The sequence below is a fragment of the Chinchilla lanigera genome, unplaced genomic scaffold (assembly GCF_000276665.1).
Source record: "Chinchilla lanigera isolate Chin_1 unplaced genomic scaffold, ChiLan1.0 scaffold00012, whole genome shotgun sequence".
Taxonomy (NCBI): Eukaryota; Metazoa; Chordata; class Mammalia; order Rodentia; family Chinchillidae; genus Chinchilla; species Chinchilla lanigera.
In genome coordinates, this window is record NW_004955413.1 from 3,136,556 (window position 1) to 3,148,467 (window position 11,912).

At 41.8% G+C, this 11,912-nt stretch overlaps 1 long non-coding RNA gene across 5 annotated transcripts in view; it reads right to left on the reverse strand.

Moving 5' to 3' along the window:
• LOC102009031 overlaps window positions 1-7,801 on the reverse strand; it is a 43,806-nt gene extending 36,005 nt beyond the window's left edge. For all 5 annotated transcript variants that reach the window (XR_001233027.1, XR_001233025.1, XR_001233026.1 and 2 more), the window contains exons 1-2: window positions 7,643-7,801; window positions 6,338-6,497 (exon numbers count right to left, since the gene is read on the reverse strand). This is a non-coding gene — a long non-coding RNA (uncharacterized LOC102009031). The remainder of the gene's footprint in view (window positions 1-6,337; window positions 6,498-7,642) is intronic.
• Between the last annotated feature and the right edge of the window lie 4,111 nt (window positions 7,802-11,912).

Genomic DNA, 11,912 nt, shown 5'->3' on the forward strand with positions numbered 1-11,912 from the left:
AATACTATTACAAAATAATAAAATAACCTAAATAAAGTGGGAAAAGTCCTAGAAAGAAACAAATTGACTCAAAAAAACTGAAAATCAAAATAGAGTTATAGCAAGTAAGGAGATTAAATTAGCATTAAAAAAATAAACTTTCTCTTTAAAACTTTCACACCTAAATAGCTTTAGTAGTGACACATAACGTACACTAAGGGCACCATGCTACCTGAGAAAGCTGGACACAAAAGAAAATACAGTGCATAATTCTATTTGTATGAAGTGTCTCTAATAGGCAAATCCATAGAGACAGCAACTGGATTATTAGTCACCAGGGTCTGTGGGAAGAGAAGACTAAGAAATGACTGCCACTGAATGTGAGACTTTGTTTTGAGATAATGAAAATGTACTGGAATTAGTGATGATTGTTCCACAGCTCGGTGATTATACTGAAAGCCACTCAGTTGTAAAAACTTACTCTTAAAACATATCTTCATTCTATTTTGAAAGAACAGTATATCAAGCAAGATTCTTTTGGTTGAAAGTAATGGAAAATCCAGTGTCGACTTGCTTCAGCAATAAGAAAATTTATGGGCTTATGTAACAAGGGGGCAGTTCCTCAAGGGTGACTTAACTCAAAGGCTCAAGGGATGTTGGAAGGCTTGTTATTCCCCATTGTGTGGACATCAGCCTCAGATCTTATCAGGCTCAAACTGGAGCCTCTCTCAGAAATCCTAGCAAGAATCTGGTTAGTATGTCCATTCCTGAGCCAATCCCTGAGTCTAAGGAAGGTGTGTGTCATACATTTGACCTTCGTAGCAGAGAGGGGGACTCACCAGAAGTTTAATGACTAAGAGAGGAAATTCCCAACACTGTCACCAAGTGGAGAAAAACAGATGAATGGATTCTGAAGTATCTACTAACAATAGTTAGAAAAAATTTTCCAAACTAGGAAATTTGTCTAGTGGCAGCTTATAATCTTGGCAGAGTGAGTACTTTTAAATGTATTCCTTCTCCTAATTCGAATCCAAATCCTGTTTCAGCTACATATTATACTCAATATTCATATTTATTTTTAAATATAAATGTTCATCTGCCACCACATTTAATTAGTCCACCCTTTGTGTAATGGATTGAAAGGTGGCCCCTAAAGAATGTGTATGTCCTAATGCCTTCATCCTGAAGATTGTACAGCAGCATGTGGAAACGATTCTTCTGTGAATATAACAAATTCACAGACCAGATGGAGTCACCCAGGGTTACTCTGATGGTCTCTAAGTGACAAGTGTTCCTACAAAAGACAAAAAGGGGGGTGTGGAAGAGAAGTCATATGAAGATAGAGGAAGTGATTAGAGCTGGACAGCCCCACTAAAACTCCACGTCACAAGACTGGAGGAGACAAGGACAGATTTCACCCCAAAGTCCTAGGGGAAACACTGCCTCCCGACTGCTTGATTTCAGACATCTCAAGAAGTGTAAAATGATAAATTTCTCTTCTTTGAAACCTCCAGGTTTGTGTAATTGTATCATGGTAGCAGTAGGAAATAAACACACCCTGGTATTGCTATAAACAGTAGAGTTGGAAAGGATTGTATCTATACTTACAAACTTTGATTTTTAAAGCACGTGAATAGACCACAAGAAGGTTTCTAATCATACATCTTATAGTTTTTCTATAGGAGCAGGTAAATAAAATTCCTGTTTCCCTGTCATTTCATAATTTTTTTCATCTCTAAAACAAAACAAAGCAGAATTGCAAATAAAAGACTAAAAAAATGAACTCCTAAAGTTAGATTCAGGTGAAATTAAAAGAGGAAAAGTATAAGCTAGTCTTTCAGTAAGTTTGTGTCAGAAAAATGTGTCAAAAAAATTCTGACTGAATGTCAGAAAAGAGATTTTATGTATCAGTCAATGATTATTGTAGAAACAGATTTAATCCATGATATATAAATACATAAGGATTTGCAGGATAGGCTTACAGTGGCTCCCTGCAGAATCAGGTGTGGAAAGGCCCATTGGAGAACTGAGGGATCCAGTCGAAAGTTTGGAGCTCACTGTGGTGTCCCGTGCAAGTCTGTATCTAGAGACTGGAGCACTGGAAGCCTGAAGGGTCTGCACAGGAAGCCCCGAGATAACATCCAAGGTAAAGGTGAAGACTAGAGCTCCTCTGAAGAAACAAAACGGAGCCTCCCTTCTTCTTTTTCCTTTTAGCCCATTCAGGCTGCACGCCTATTGGTTGGTGCCATTCACACCCCCGGTGAGTCTTCTGTCTTCAGTGAATCCCTTCAACCAGAATCCCAACACCCAGAACTATACTGATCCAAATTAGTTGGGCATTTCTTATTCAATTTGACACAATCAGTTAACTATCACATACTCTTTCGGATTTTAGCATAGGAGAGACTCAAGTATGACATTAGTATGTTTCAAATGTGACCAAAAGAAGTGAACATCCCCAGGAGGGTTTGCAGTTTCAGAACAGAGAGAGGAGAACTGACAAGGCACGTTGGTGAGCACCCTGGAGGGAGGTAGACCACAGGAAGGAGGGTGTCATACACGCATTTTAAATGAAATGATGGAGCTCTTGTCCTTATGTAGTGGAAAAATCATGGTCATGATCATTGTAAATAGATATGGAGAGATTTAGGGTAAAGATTAAAAGGACGTAGACAACCATGCCTAAAGTGATCTCTTACATTTTTCTCTGTGGAGTAGAAAGTAACATTTCACCTAAAGTTCAGGGGTAGGAAGTGAGTAGGAAATGATGGCCCTTTAGCATCTCTAAGGATAATGGCAGGGGCTTTGAATGGGTCAACCAAAACTGTAAGTCCTTAGGGCTAGTTTTTTTTGAGATTTCTCCAGGAGGGTAGAATAAGATCAGAGGGAGAATTTCAACTAACTTAGAGTTGGGTTTCCAGGTCTTTGGAGAAATGAAGGTTCTGATAAGAGGGGGCATCCATGCCCAGCACTGAAAGCCAGTCAGGCCAGAAAAGAAACTAAAATTCTGAGGTGCCCTGGGACAGTGGAGTAGGCACAGAGTTAGGAGGGTGACTATTCAAAGGGTTTTAAAATCTAGGAAATCTACAGTATCAACCTGGTCAAATTGTTTCAAAGACTAAAGTCTCACAACAGTGTTTAATGTTTCACAAACATCGTATTAAGTTATGATTACAATAATAGGGCTTGGCTGATTATCTTTGGAAGCAACTTTATTGCATAATCTTAATTCATTCATGGATTTTTGTCTTTCTATACCAAACTCTCAGAAAAACCTCATGGTTAATATTCTTTCCATTTTACAGATAATTTTTTAAACCACATGTAATGGTGGTTAAGGACTTATTCTACAAAGTTCTACAAGTCTATATCAGAAAGGAGAAAAGAATGAAGACTTGGAACCCAACCTAACCTAACCTAACAACCCAGCCTGACCACCTCCAACACTGCTTTCCTCCCCACCTCCAACACTGCTTTCCTCCCCAGCCATCTCCTTCACCACTGGTTATTAATTCTCAGCACATCCAGTGTATAGTTAGCATTCTCATTGCTGAGAGAAAATACCCAACACATACAACTTAAAGGAGGAGAGGTTCATTCGCTCACTGTTTCAGTCCATAGCCAGCTGGCTCCAAGGTACAGACAACATGGCAGAAGGGCATGGCAGAGCAAAGCTGCTCAGTTCGGGTTGACTGAGGAGCAGAGCAAGGAGCAGTGCCAGAGTGGAAGGGGAGAGAGGCCAAGCATAGACCCCAAGGGCACACTCTATGATCCACCCCAGACACACCAGGAACATGCTCCTCCAATCCCAGGGGCAGATCTCAGAGACAATCAAATTGAAACTCCACCCTAATCACCACATCCAGTGTTTTCAGAAGGTATTAGAAAATCAAAAAACTGTACTATCACTGTAAGCAGGATTCTGGAAGCCCCACGTCACAGGCTCTGGGTCCTGCAGGGGACAGTCAGCCAAAAGCTGACAGTTTGACCAGGTTGATACTATTACTGTGTTATCTCCATTTGATCCAAGAAGAAAATGAGATATAAAGATATTACTATGTAGAATCACACAGCTACTAAGTGACAGAGCTGGGATTTTGAACCATGGAAGTCTGGCTTTGAGTTTATGTCCCGAAGTGCATGCTATGAGAAATAACAAAAACTGTGCTATGTTACCCTGCAATTTAAAAAGATTGAAGTCTCGGGACTTTATCTTTCAGTCCAATTCAGTCTTACATGTCTAGGAATTTATCTGCATCTCATTACCACTTGGGACCACTCTATCTCATTTTGAAAAACAGAATTTTTTTAGAAAAAAATTATTTTGAAACTTTAACATATGGGTCTAATATTGTATATTTTATTATCTATGACACACTGATATGGGAACAGGGTTAGAAAATAAGCCAAAGAATTTAATTCGACTCAGCCATTTTACCTCAAAAATTTTCAAATAGAAATTTAGAAGATTTTTAATTTAATTTTTAAAAAAATTTAATAACATTAATTATATCTTCTGCTGGTGGAAAGAAGTGTTTTAAACACCACAGCAGGTGCTTCAAAAAAGATGAAAGGCCACCACCCAGCAGCTCAGAAGGGCAGGGCCTAGAATGAATGAATGGGTGAGGAAGTGAATAAGTGAAGAGGAAATGGCCAGGTGAAGGGCTCTGGGCTCTAAATTCCAGGGACTCCTTGTCGCGTGGTAGCACTGTAACAAGCCTTTTTAGCATCCATGATTATGGTAGCTCTCCATTATTGTAGCAAGTACTTGAGATACTCAACTTATAAAGAAGACAGTTTTATTTTGACTTGCAAATCCATTGCCTTTCAGCCTGAGGTAAGGTGGTGGGGCTGGAATACAAACTAGTTAGACCAAGAGGCTGCAGTCCCACAGTCCTCTTTGCAGGGACAACTCCAGGGACCTAAACATCCCGACAGGTCCCATTTCCTAAAGGTTCCTGCACAACCCAGCAGCTCCCACCTGGGCCTCAGCCTTCAGCACTGGGTCTCTGGGGACATAGCAGTGATCAGTTATGGATCCTTTGGTAATATAGGACTGATCCCCAAAATGTCTTTCGTGAGACATTAGCACAAACCCATGACTAGAGAGTCAAGCAGCCTTGTGGCCCAATCCTGTCACTGCCATGCTGACTAGAGTGCATTTGACCAGTTTGGACCTGAGTTTCTTCCACAGTAAAGGTGGCTGGATTTAGGTACATGATGTTCCCCAACCCTTGGGAGCAAACCCATGGAACAGCCCCTTCCTCACCCACTGGGTACCTTGTCCAGGGTGGGTGACCCCAGTGTTCAAGGGCCCTGGGGAGCGATGCAGGGCATGGGAGGAGAGGTGGGACTTTGCCAGAACAAAGGTCAGACATGGCCCTCATGTACTAGGCGCCTTCATCATCACAGTCTGTGACAGCACTGCACTGGGTGAGAGGCAGAACCAAAGCAGAAGCTCTGCCATCACTTCTTCCTTCCTTTGTTCAAGGCCTAGAGCCTGAGGGCTTCAGTGTGATAGCTACACCCTGGGCCAGAAGATCTGAAGTGAAATTAGGAAGTGGCTTAACTCAAAGCCCGCAGCAGGGCAACGCAGTCAAAATAATTAAACACAGATACGTGCAGCCTTGCTGACAAACAAAATAAGATGTTATGCCTCCCTTTAATCATAGGAAAACCCACATAACAAAGAACCACATGAAACAGGTGGTTAAGGAGCCTTTCTAGGAAAGCGACAGACCTGCAAGGTTTGTCAGCAGTGCCTAAGCCTGCTTGTGGGAGACCCAGGAGTCTCAGGCTCCTCCAACCAGGTTGAGTGCCCACAACTGAGGCACTACCCCATTCTGATCACTTCTCCCAGATGATCCCCATAGAAAGATGGACACATTTTCCCAAAATTTTCAAAGGCCATTTCTGTGAGAAAAAAAAAATTCAGCCAAACACAATAATGTTACTGATAATTAGGAAAACAGACCCAGAGCACACATGGCCACCCACACAAGAACTGTTCCCTGCTGTGCCCCAGCCCTGCTCATCCTCCCACAAAGGTGCCTGTAAGAGAGGACCTGGAGGGCCAGGCAGAATTCATGGAGAGCCAGGCCGAATTGTTGCAATTCCTTGCAAACCTGTTCTCTGCATCAGGTAATTTTCATGAGCCTGAATAAATCCTTCCAAAGACAATGAGTAATTTTTATGGTCTTTTTGCAGCCATTTCACTAATTGCGTATCTCACATTTTACAGCATTCCCTCCCCCATGAGTGCCAGACTGGTGGTTAGCAATGACCTTGGCCTCTTCCCTCAGAACCTATTCAAAATCACTAGTGAGGGGAAACGTGCACGCAGCAGATGTCCTTCTACCTGTTTCTCCTGTTGTCTTCCATTCCATGTGATTCATTCAGCCAGGGGTGGTGGAGAGCTTCTTCACACTCTGAAGTGGTTAGGTTCTACTCCAGACATACTTGGCTTTTCCCCTGCTGCCTCCAGGTATCCCTTTAATTCAGCAACCAAGTGTGCTAGCCTTGAAAGACACAGAAATGCACAAATGGAGAAGTTGGAGAGAAAGATACATAAATGAAAAAATGGCCACCTATGTGAAGGCATAGCTCAGCTAGCTCTTGGGGTTCAGTGAAGTCCCAAAGAATGAAGGCGTTTCTCTCTGAGAGGTCAGGAGTGGTGATGCTGGAATTTTAAATCTTGCCACTCGAGTAGGAATTCTCCATGAGAGTGTCCCAGGAAAGTAGAGTAGCAGGCACAAAGGTTAACAACAGCTTTGTATGTTTGGGAACTGTGAACATTTCAAATGCTGGGGCTCCCATGCAGGGAGCTGGGGAGAGAGAGGAAAGCACTGTAGAGGCTAGAGATTTGCAGAGCCAGGCTCACCAAGACCTTATGGGCCACCGAGGGCAGTGTGGGTTCTGACCTGCAGTAATGGGAGAATGCCACGGGCTTTTACAATGATGAAGCAACGTGGAATTTTGGAAGATATGAGATATTATAGTGTGGAAGAGAGAAATGCATTTTGTGGATAAAGGCAGGAGGAAAAGAACAAGGAAATCCAAGCAGGGATTCAATAGAGTTTAGTAACTGGCTCGTCAGGCTGGTGAAGGACAGCAGAGATGGATTACGCTGGGTTTAAGTGCTGGGATAGAGGGATGTGGTGTCATTCACCACGATGAGGGATATAGGGGCTTGAAAAAGGAGGTAGTAAGCACATTTTTAGATTATGAACTGAAGTTTTTGATAAGACATATTGCTTAATAAAAAAATCTTTTTTCCCGATTATGCTGAATATTTTGCAAAGACACAGGCAACAGAAGCCCTCATGCATGACCAGTAGAAAGGTGAAATGATACAAACACTTTGGCAGAAAGCTTGGTGGTTTCTTGCAAAACTAAACATATTCTTTCTATATGATTCAGCAGTCACACTCCTTGGTATTTACCTAAATGAGCTGTGCACTTACGTCAATGCAAAAACCTGAGCGTGAATATTTACAGCAGTGTTATTCACAATTGACAAAACCTGGAAAAAAACCAAAGTGTCCCTTGGTAGGTTAATGAATAAATAAACTGTGGTTGCTCCAGATGACTGAATATTATTCAACAATAAAAACAAATGACTACGAACCCATGCAAAGAAATGGGCGAACCGTTGAGCACATACCATAAAGTGAAATGTTCTAATTTAAAAGGATACACATTATCTGATTCCAATGCCACTACCTCCTGGAAGAGGCAATGCTGCACTGCCAGGAAGAATATCAATGGGTTCCAGGGAGTGGGGAGAGGTAGGAAGGGATGAGCAGGCAGGGCACAGGGGACTTTCAGGGCAGTAAGACTATTCTATATGATGTCACAAAGGACATGTGCCGTTATGTATCTGTCTAAGCCCATAGAATGTATAGCAGGGAGAGGGAACACTAATATAAAAATGAACCCTGGTCATCATCAGGTATTCATGTCACCTTATCAGTTGTAATAAATATACTGCACTGAGTGCCAGAGGCCCGTATTAGGGAAGTTATCAGGGATGTAGTGGGCAGGCGGGAACACTGCTCTACCTTTCTCTAAACCTAAAATTGCTGAAAAATTAAGTCTGTGAATGTTTAATTCAAAAATGTTATCAATTTCTGGCCTCTTTTAGAACACTTCTACTTTCTCTGAGAACATTAATGTCAGAGGCAGTCATGGCAAACCTCTTAGAGCTCTCAATGATACAGACAGCCTGCTGCGGCATAGGTTTGCCATAGGTTTGCCACCACTGGCCTAGGACATGCGTGGTTAAGATTCAGCCTTCTAATAAGCTGCTGGCATTGGAGCCCCTTCAGAAGTCTTAGACATGACTGCATCGTAGCGGAGGAGGCAGACAGAGAGAGAATGGTGGAACGCGATCACTGGAAGGGATCTTATATCCATCACTCCGTCTTTAGATAAGACAAACTGAGTCCTGGAGAGAAAAGCAATTTCTGCAGTGTCACCTAAATCATTTCCAAGTGTCACCTAAATCATTTGGGGCTGGAAGTTGTTGGATGAGAAGCAATGATTGTCAAGTCCAGTGAAGCAAAGTATCAAAAGAAAGTGACAAAGCAATGTAATACCTGCTATGAGTGACAGTACGCTTGGGTACAAGAAGCAGACCTGGGGTCAGGTTTGGTCTGCACCAGGGGGTCCAGACTGTGCATGGTCTCTACCACAGCCATTTTCAGTTTTTATTTTCAGACAGAGTGTCACTGAGTTTCTTAGGCTGGACTTTTCTAAAGACCCTCCTGTCCCTGCCTCCCAAGTATCTGGGATTACTGGTGTATGTTCCTTTGCTTGTTTCCATTGCTGTCTTCTTTCTGAATTCTCTGCCAGCACCATGGGGATAAGAATCCTGTCTCCTGGGGAATCCCCAGGCTTTCTTGCCAAATGAGTATAGGTGCTCTCCTACCCTCAGCCTGCCTCAACTGCTCCAGCCTCACTGACATAGTACAGTGTCATCGAGGAGCCTGCGTCCTGGTGAGCCCTCACTTCCAGCCCACTTCAGAAGTCTCCTTTTGGTTTGGTTTAAATGATTCTTGAAAATTAGATATTTTGTATCAAGTGACAGGCAACAACCAGAAATTTGAAACCAAATAAAAAGTCCATTTTGATGAAAACAATTTCTTCCGTATGTTTGAAAACCAATCTGCTCTCATATTAATTGAATGTACTGACCTTACACATGCAAAACCATTTCTTAAGATCTTTCTTTTATGGTTCCAGGTTCAAAAGTTTTGGATTCCAAGACATGCCTGATGAAGTTGTGATCATTTTCAGACAATAAGTGCTCCCAGCTCAGTGTGATAAGCCAGCCAAAGACTCTGCTAGCCGTGTGATGTCCTTTGTCATTTCCAATGTGCTCCGTACCACCGTGGTGCTGAGAACTGCAGAATCCTCAGGGGTGTGCAACATGTGGCTCTGATTTGGGAATTACGGTGGAATCACAGGCTCCCCGGGCAGATGCTTGGACAGAAAGTTGGAATAACTGGAGAAGAACTCCAGCCCCCAATCTAGGGCAATGTTATGACTGGAAGATACAAAATACAGTACATTGTTCTTAAGATTCTTTGTAAGTCTTCACCCTTCTAGGCCTTCCTTGCCAGCCTGCCTGAATACTGGGAAGCAAAAGTTTTGTATTCAGTTGTCTGGAACAAAAGAAATCAAAGGAGTTGATAAATTTTTAAAAATAGGAATAATCCACAAATATCCCCTGTGTCTTCTTGGGTACCAGCCCAATGTTGATAATCCAAACCGTCCCAGTCAGTGACAGTGTTCTACTGCCTATGACTTTGTCAGTAGTTTACATTGCAGATAAGCTAGTCAGTGTCATATGGGGGAAATTAAGATATACTTGCCCTAATTATGTTTGAAAATATGCACCCAGAAAAAAACAGGGAGTACTTTCACTTTGAAGTGTTCAGTAGTGATTTTGGAGGCTTTGCCAGCTTCTTTCAGCCTTTCTAAACAGTCACGTGTCTGGCTGCTTCAGCACAGGCTCCATCCCCAGCCACACAAAATTACCAGATATTCCAAGGAAATGTGTCTTTGTATACAGCCTCTCCCTCACTGGCACGCCCATCCCTGCCTATTCCACCTGGCACACCCTTCTTCATCCGTCTGGATTCAATTCAGAATTGTCTTCTTAAGACCTTTACTTATGGTCCTTTGTTCCAAAGTCTTGTGCCAAAGCTTCTTTCTGGTTACCAACTTGAATTAGTGGCCTCCTTCCTCTGGGCTTCCAGAATCTTCATATTCTGTTTTTGCTTCCATTATAGCATGAACCTGTTGTCATTACCTGCTAACATCTCTGTTATTCTGCCCGACTGTGAAATCCTTGAGGACAAGGATGGCAGGGCCAACCATGATGCCTGGTATCTAAGAGTTTGCTAAACATTAGAGTCAGCCAATCTGATAGCAACAATTGGTGTACTGTACTGGCTTGTGAGAACAGGTAAATTTTCAGTTTTGTCTTTTGATATTAAAAATCACATTATGTACATATACAATTAAATTGCATTTGAAACAAAAGTTTTAATAACTCAGAATTCCTCCTTCCTTTGTAAAAATGTTGTAACATGTCTGTATTATCTGTTCATTTTGTGTTGTTTATGCCTTATCAGTCACACAGTTGTGACTGCTCCTACACATCTCACTCCAACTCTACATTCAGGAACGTCACAATGATGGCTTGAAATTGTTGGCCATACAGAACTATTTCCACGTCTCAAATGCTGTAAACCAGAGCTGGATTTATTGTTTTGTTGATTGTCTAGATTTAAAAAGAAAAAGAAAACATTCATGAAAATTAAAATTTAGGGTGTTTGTAACCATTACTTCATGAATAATACATACGCATAACCCTGATAATTTGAAAACTATTATCCAATTCATTTAAAAAGTTTCTCATGTTGTTGATAAACAAGTGAGACTGTAACATATGTCTTTGTTGTTACACTTTCATTTTATTCATTAGAATATTAACCAACACTATGCCAGAAAAATATGTATTTGTCAATTACCATCATGGCTGTACATAGACAAAAATTTGACAAACAGAATGAAAGCATTCTGCAAAAATCAACTGGCTACATAGAACTTCCAATGAAGAGTACTGCCTGTTTTATTATCATTTATAAACTGTGTACTACATACTTTTGATATCAGTAAAATATATAATAAATTTATATATATGTACACGAATGCATGTATTTCCCAGCACATTGCTACATTCAGGAAAGAGAGACCGTACAGAAGACTCCATTTCTGAGGGAAGAAGTCTTGCTGTGGTTCGAATGTGTCCTGAAGTCCATGCACTGGGAACTGAATCCCTAAGGCAACAGTGTTGGGAGAGGGGACACTTATGAGGTGACTGGTCCATGAGGGTTAATGCCATTGAAGCAGCAGTGGGCTCCAGATGGAAGGATGAGTTCATCCCTTTTTTCTTCTATGAGTGCATGTGGTGAGAAGGTCCTACCAGATACAACCCTCTCAACATTGAACTTCCCAGCCTCCTGCACTATAAGGAAAAAAAACCTATTTTTTTTACAAATTACCAGTACTGGGTATACTACTAGAGTAGCACACAGTTCCTAAGACAGGACTCCTTTTGTGCAGAAGTAACACTTACATAAGTGTGGTGGAGTAATTAATGATCAATTTGTAATGGCCAGCTGAGCTGAATCAGCATGGTGCTGGTTGTGAAAGGCCCACCTGAGGATTGTTGCCAACAGCATAAAAGGAGAACCGGAGGGGAAGATGGTGGGCTGTTGGTTCTCCTGGAGAAACTTGTCACACTGGTTTTCCTGATATATCACACTCAGCTGTTTTTGTTGGTAAAGGAGGTTGGGTCCTTGCTGTTGCTGAGGATGGAAGTGGTTCTCATTGGGGGAGCCCTGGTCCTTGCAAATCACTTC